Genomic DNA, 8,025 nt, shown 5'->3' on the forward strand with positions numbered 1-8,025 from the left:
TACATTTCCTTTGGATGTTTTAGTTCCTTAAAACCTATATAAATGACTTTGGTTTGCAGTGTTGATATATCCAGCTAATAATATAATGGTAATGTACTCTCACGTATTGATTTTAGAATACGATAGTTACCTAATAATATAAGCAAATTATTTTTTGATGTGAACAATAAATAGATTTTAGTATATTACATTACAGGTACTGCTGTGGGATAGAGTTAGAGTAAATTAAAGTAGGTGACAATTATTTTTAGTTTATTTACTCTAATTTCAGCCCATCAAATAAAAAATTATTCTGTCTCATTTATTCTAAAATTGAGAAAACAATAAAAACAGAGTACATCTATTTTTTTGTCAACAAAACAGAGTATATAAATCAAATTTAATGAAATGAATTTATTTTTCCAAATTTATTTATATTATCCCTCTCATTTTCACCATATTTTCCACCGTTTTGCTCCGTTATCTAACCACACTGTACAAATGTTCTGAAATCTATATTGTACTGTTTTCACATGGAAACTGATGACTTCTTGTGTTTATTTATTGCTTTTATCTGACTCCGATAACAACATCAACATAGAAAACATAGTTAACAATCTTATCTTTATTATCTGAATTTCTCTGTCGCAATTGAACATGTTAGATGACATCATAATTTGTTTACATGGTTTTGACCAACTCATGTTTACAGAAAACCGGTATCACTAAAGTTTATTAAATATTTGGCAAACAACGCATTTGTGTATTTACCATTATTGCACTTCAAAAACCGCTGCATCTTACACTTAAAGGAGTGATGGAACCAGCATGTATTCTAATGAAAAGAAACATTACCTGAAACAAAGTAACATCCTTCTGAGTGTTACCTTGAGAGGGAGTAGAAGTAAAAACGTCTCAATGAGTTACTGCAGTGTAACAAAATCTCCTAAGAGGGTCTTAGAAACATTACATGGAACTGCTTACTAATGGTTAATAAGCCGAGCTATAATCCCTTTATTTGTAGCATCAACGACTGCTTCCTCACTGATATTGAACAGCTGCAACACAAATCCTTCAATTGGTTAGAAGAGAGAAATACATAACAGTGGAGATAAATGGGAAATAGTCTCAACTCATATAGCATTCTTTCCTTCTCTCAGGTCTGCAATAGTAAGTCTCACCTATTCCAGTCTGTATTTAAGAATCTGAAACAAAATATTGTTTCTCATCATTCTCTCTCTATAAAAAACAGACAAAACCCACATTCATAGATAATTCTTCCTGCAGAAAGGCCCCATCCATGTATTCCAGATCTACAAAAGAAGACCCGATAAATTTCTGTTCTCTGTGGCATGAAAATACATGTAGATTGAAATCTCTTTAAAACATCAGAGAATACTTGCCTGCAGTGTATACTTGGAGAGAGAGCTTATTCTTGTTTTGGTAACTTGAGTGTGGGAAACCATGTTCATTGCTGCAAGTTTCAGTCAAATGAAACCGACCAACCCGGTTGCTTGTCCCTTGGATTGAAGAGGCAGGAAACCGAGCAAGAATTAGATAGCAGAGAAGGAAGAAAATATAAGAAAAGCAACGCAGCTCTTAAGACAGGGTGAGATTCATTTCATGGCATGGAATAAAAGACAACAACCTCGGTGCTATGAAGGCTGTACCATGTGGTCTTGCTTGAGAGCTTGTTGCAGCTTTAGTACCTCGTACTGTTGTTATGGCACAAGGATAACTACTTGCTGGAGCAATGTTGGACAGAACATCCGGGTAGAGAAGTGCCTAGAGAAAAGATAATCAAACACGGAGGAAATATAATAGATTTAATTAAGCTTCTAAATTATATGATCAATCTGAAGAGAAGCACTTTGAACAAATTGAAGAGACTAATCCTAGACAAAACACAGACATAGAAAATATTGTATTGATATTACTATATCAAGTATACTTCTTCCTAATTGTCAGAAGTATTTTAAACTAATTAGGTCCACAGATAACAGAAGGAGATGCCATGGTGATTTACGCCATAGACTTTTGTCAAGAGAACTAATAAAGAGCTTATCTCTGCCTTAGGTGAAACCGTGAAAGTCTAGTGATCTCGTGCAACAAATTCCTGTTACCATCAAATTCTCTGCAAGACAATATAAATATGTCAATCGTCAGTTAACGTGCTGGAATAAAAAAAAAAAGGCCGAGGTCGTCATAAGCTGGAGATCTAACAGGAGTAAGCCTGCATATATATATATATATATATATATATCCAAATAGTATAATTTAGTAGGTAAGATCAGAAAATTCAAACCTGTGATAGCGCATCCTACACCAAAATCAATAACTGAGCCAACGAATTTTCATTTTATCTGAGTTACAACCAATAAGTCTTTTTTAAACAACAAATCAGTCTTTTTGTGGTCTTAATAATCACAAGTTAACAAAAAAAAATTAAAAATCATTCTTTGATCCATAAAGCACACAACTTTTTTATGTACAGAACAACCAAAAATAGTAGAGAGTAACATTACCAAAGTCATCGAGCATAGAAGGTAACACCAGCCTCTCCCAAAATCTCTGTTCAAGAACAAAATTAAAAAAAAAAGTTTATTTTTGAAACATGAGTTGCAAACTTGGCAGATAGAACACAAATAATGTCGGAAAAAAATAAGAACACAAATAAATGAAAGCGCGACATTAAGATTTATATGTAGTAGTGGTGGAGGTGATGGAAAAAAGAAGCCAAGGAGGAACCTAGATCATGGGTTTGCCGATGATTTGCATGTACGTTGCTTATGAATCGAGAGGAAGCGTAACAGAGAGTGATGTTTCCAATGAATCAGGCTCCGGATTTTCTTGGATCGAGTCAAGTATGTAGTTGCGTAAATCAAAGCGGCATTAGACGAAGAACTTCGTCCTCTGAGGATGAAAAGAACACACAAATTAATCGGCCTTTTCAATTTTTTTTTCAGATGACGCTTGAGAGAGAGAGAGAGAGAAAGAGTGTACCAGTGACATTGAGAACATCCAAAATGATAATAATCAAAATTCTCTTCTCAGATACACTATCCCGATTCCTTTGGAATATGAAAGGAACTATATCAGTTTCAACTCTCTGGAGTAGAGATAGGTTCAATCTAATTATTTGCTTCTGAGTTCCATGATCTATTTGATTCCTGGTGGTAGCTTTAAAGCTACATCAGTACCGGGTGAAAGAGGAGAAGTCGAAGAGGAAATCATTAGGTTATTTTTGTTGTTACGAAGAGGAGAATAATAGCTGCAGTTAGTGTCTGATCAAGCAAGCATATTAATGGAAAAAGAAGAGACGACAACTATAAAACTGGAGGAAATAATAGCTGGGCCAAGATAGCAAAGTAATTTAAACCCAAACGTAAAGCCCACCTTTCATCATTATCGATATTAGCTAAACAGACGTGGCAAAAAAGCTCTCTACCATTGGTCGATTTAATTAAATGACGTGGACATGCTGAGACTTGATCTTATTTAGCTTTTAGTATAGTATAGATTTGCCAACTAGAAAGAACCATACTAAAATTGATGGGTCCCACTTTTCTCTTTCTCTTTTTTATTGACTCTTTTTTCTTCCCCAATATTTATCAGATCTGTTTTATTTTTTCTAAAGCTAGTCTAAGATTTTTTTTTTTTTTGATAAAATCATTGCCATCAAAGAAATTGAGTTTTTATCAAAACAAATTGAGAAACAACTGCCAAGCAAATTATTTGTCACACAATTCAGAGATACGATTCTGCTGTGCACCTCCTTAACCTTTTATGTGTGTGGGATCTCATATTTGCTTGACGTATCTGTACCGACGTTTCCGTACCGACGTTTCCGGTGGCTCACAGTGGCTGACTCACAGTCATGGATCATAGACACTGGGATTGCTGTAATTTGACAAGCTCTCCACTGCAATTTACAGACGAGGCGAGCTCCACTGTTTCTTTTCCACAGGTTTTCTCTTCTGCAATACTCAAGTCCAGTGGGAAGTTTTAACGCCGTTCGCTATCCTACGTATTTGCCGTGATCTTAGCCCTCTTTCCATGACCTCCAGTAGACCATAAAGCGAAGCCGTCGTTGCATCTGAAATTGAAACCGCCATTATTGAACTTTGAGATAAAGTTTCATTAATTTTCACATTTGGTCCTTGTAATGTTAAATGTTTCTATTGTTACCTAAAAACTTGTAAAGTTGCATATAAGTCTTTTTGAATTAACCCAAAACTTCTAAATCTGCACTTTAGACCTTGTACACATAGAAACATAAAAACATGTACACTTAGAAACATGTACAAATGTATGCATGTGGACCATTTGTAACTTCTAAATCTGCACTCTATATCGTGTACACATAGAAATATGTACATATGTACGCATGTGTGACCATTTGTAAATCTTTATCTTTTTTTTTTTTGATATTTTGATTAAGCAATCGCGAGTACACCTATATGTGTAAAACTTCACCACAAATCTTGATAGGTTCGTCACTTCACAAAAACAACTACCATTCTTTTTGATTCATCTTTTGATGTACACGTGTGCACGTCTAATGGTGTACGCAACCAAATTTAAACTTTTTAATGTGTACATGTGTACCTCGAATATATGGTCAATTTTGTGTACATAAATGTTTATATTGCTCTTAAAGTCATATATATATATTGTAGGAGTTGGGTTGAACAATTAAAAGTTTTAGAACAATTAAATGGATATATCTGCAAATTTGATAGTTTGGGTCAAATTAAGAATAAATTAACAATTAAAGGACCAAATGTGAAAAAAATGAGATTTGGCCATTATTGCTTGAGCTCATCCTGCGACTGAAGCGATGGCCACCGCGGTGGATTACGCACATCACAACCACCATAAAATACTTTCGCATAATGAGAAGGATGAGTTGCAGAGCCTAACATGGAAGAGGAAGCTTGGTCGTGTTGACTCGTGGGGATGGAGAAGATGAACAGAAATTGAACTTGGCTGAGGTTTATCACGGATGAGAACAAGACAACACATCAAAAAGAGCTGTGACATAAAAATGAGCTGGGATTCTTAAAGAATTGTGTTTTTTATTTATTTATGAAATCTGTTGCAGAAAAAAAACAAGATAGAGGAAGAAGAAAGATGAAAATTAGTAGGTCCTACAATTTATGATCTAGTTATAGCTTAGTTAATATTGAATGGAACAAATTAAAAAAGTGCTCTAGTAGCTAAAAGTGACTTATAATGTTAGATAAACTCAAAAAGTGACCTTGAATATAAATTTCTCATAAATAAATCATAAATATTGATCTGAGGGGTTTGTGATTTTTATTTACAACAGCAAAAAAATATCATAAAAAAGCACGCAGATATTATAAGTTTAGAAATAACATTCAGTATGAGACTAATACGAAGAATCTAAAAATCCTTTAGTTTCACTCTAAACCTAACAATTAAACATTTTGTTATTTTATTTTCTTAAAAGATAAAAGTTTAGGGAGAAGGCAGAAAAGTTATTACAGAGAGAAAGTTTTTTTGTCTATTGAAGACTGATATAAACTTAAATTAGTTTTCATCAATCTGGGTATATATACTCCATGTTTCACAAAAATGTGTGATTTTGTCACTCCCATTAATTTGGGATGGATTCCTCTGCGTCCTATTGTCTTTAAGAACAACAGCTAGAGCCACGGGGATAAACAATATTCATGAGCTAGAGCATAGAGTAGTTTCCCACAGAAATTTTAAGGAGATAATAATTCTATCAATTAATAACTAAAAATGCTAAAAATGTATAAATAAATAGAAACTGTTTTGCAAATGTCTCCAAAAAATAGTTAAGTGTATTTTGCCAAGATGTCAATCCAACTTGATAGAAGCCGAACTAAAATTTTGGACAGGTCGAACCACTAATAAATTTATTTTGGGGCTACATCTCGGACACATCCAATTTCTTTTTTTTTTTTTTTTTTTTTTTTTTTTTTTTTTTTTTTTTTTTTGATATCTCTGGTGTCTGGGCAGCCACTTTCCCAAATATCCCCCGAAGGGGTCCAGCGCCCCAGCAGTAAGGATGTTAAATCGCTGTGGCCGGGTTTCGAAGCTGGGTGGCGGGGACACATCCAATTTCAATACTGATGTTTACTGTTTTAGTGTTTACATTCAAGGTTTAAAATATAGCTGGAAATTAGTGTTAAGCACTTGAGAGAATTGCCCATTTACATATTTGTTTGCTCTTTTTATTTTATAAGAACTTTATTATACTAAACTCTAGTTACATTTACAACCAATACAAACGAATTTAGCAAAAGAAAAAGAAGAAAAGACCGACTCTGAATTAGGCCGAAGAAAGCAATTCGTGAGAGGCCGCCCACTATACTTCTCGCTTTACATAAACAAAATATTAGTTACAAAAAAAACATAAACAAAATATTCTTTGACAGTAAAATCAATTGTTTATAATCGAAAAGCAATAGCAATAAGTCAAATAAATAGGTTAGACTTTGCTTTTAATAATATTTTAATGTATATTTGATTCTTATGATACGAAGGGTCTGAATAGCACATGTGGCGTCATATATTTGGTGGAATTCTTATGATACAAAAGGTCTGATTCAGCTAATATTAAACCAATCAGGTTAAAGTTTTTCACCTACTTTTCTGCCAGTAACTATTTAAATAGAATAAAATTGGTTGATTTTTTCCTCTTGTTCCACGAAAAAAAAAAATGTATTACGCTTGATTTGACCTCTTTTCTTTTCTTATTATATTTATTTATTCTAGTAGTGTTACTCTCACATCTTCTTATTACATTTATTTACCATTCGCATTCGAAGATTTTCAACATGTCTTGTAATTTGTAGTTTGTATTTATATAAGAACATAACTCTCTAATGAGTGTTTGTAATCAAGATTTTATAATTTGAACAGAAAAGAATAACTTATATTCCCATCGAGCATATACAAGGTTGGAACATATATATATATATATATATATATGTTAACCAAATAGGAAGATAAATACATCTGGAGCAATTTATTTGATGGTCATCTCTTTGCCATGACTGGGAAAGCATCCGTCAGAATATTTTCATTAATCAAGAAAGAAGAGGTTTGAAACAATCAAATATCGTCCTAGTTTCAGTCATAAACTATGCCGATCAAAGATTAGCGGATATTACTTTTAGGATTTTGCTAGCATTTTATAAAAAATCAAAAAAAATTGGATTTCAAAAAAAAATATAGTCTCAAGGCTGAAACTTAAAAGACAAATAATCACGTCTTGACTGAAACCAATAATCACGTCTTGATTTGGTTTGTCTTTTTCACTTTTCTCTAAAAAACGAATTATATTCATAAACTAGTACAGTCTGATTATCTCTTCTGATTTCAATCATGGGAGACATTAAAACATAATCACGTTCTATGGACCCAATTATTAAATTGTTTATAATTAATGGAGGTATCAAATACTCGTAGCATTATACATGTTTTCTTTTTGTTTCTTGTAGTTATTGTGAAGACAAGCGATGAACATATTTATGAAGGTGCTGTTGATGCTTTCTTTTAAAGGTTAAAAACTCACAGATCTTTACTATGTCAGATTAATGTAGACTTTTTACATTTTCTTTTTCTTTTGTAAGACAAATGCTTGTGTCAAGCACAATTTTGGGAAATCGTATAATTTTAATAAACTAGAAATGTTCAGTTTGTAAGGAAAACAGAATGACACCGGGGATGACAAATGACAACACGTTAGCTCAAGACAACTCCATCTTCCAACCAATTTTGTCACACCAACGTCTATATAACACTAGTTTCTAGCGCATCCAATTAATTCACTTGTATTTTATTGATTAGAATGTATAGTATCATATTGCACATGAAATGGTCAGATTTGTGATTAAGTAAAGGGAAAATTCCATAAAAATACTCGAACTAAATTTTATTAAGCCTTTTAATATCTAAATTTTTTCACGATCCAGTTTAATACCCCAACTAATTATTTTACTCATTTTAATACCCAAACTTTTAACAATGTTTCCACTTTAATATTCA

General features: G+C 32.8%; 2 long non-coding RNA genes across 2 annotated transcripts; both read right to left on the reverse strand.

Moving 5' to 3' along the window:
- Positions 1 to 579: 579 nt before the first annotated feature.
- LOC108821489 (uncharacterized) lies at positions 580 to 1,291 on the reverse strand. The gene is made up of 3 exons (XR_001944564.2): positions 1,113 to 1,291; positions 950 to 1,037; positions 580 to 834 (listed from the first exon to the last, which is right to left on the reverse strand). It is a non-coding gene; the product is annotated as an uncharacterized LOC108821489 (long non-coding RNA).
- A 91-nt stretch (positions 1,292 to 1,382) lies between these two features.
- Positions 1,383 to 3,285, reverse strand: LOC108821488 (uncharacterized). The gene is made up of 6 exons (XR_001944562.2): positions 2,983 to 3,285; positions 2,728 to 2,892; positions 2,505 to 2,550; positions 2,285 to 2,342; positions 1,628 to 2,113; positions 1,383 to 1,499 (listed from the first exon to the last, which is right to left on the reverse strand). It is a non-coding gene; the product is annotated as an uncharacterized LOC108821488 (long non-coding RNA).
- Between the last annotated feature and the right edge of the window lie 4,740 nt (positions 3,286 to 8,025).

The sequence above is a fragment of the Raphanus sativus genome, chromosome 8 (genome assembly GCF_000801105.2).
Source record: "Raphanus sativus cultivar WK10039 chromosome 8, ASM80110v3, whole genome shotgun sequence".
Lineage (NCBI taxonomy): Eukaryota > Viridiplantae > Streptophyta > Magnoliopsida > Brassicales > Brassicaceae > Raphanus > Raphanus sativus.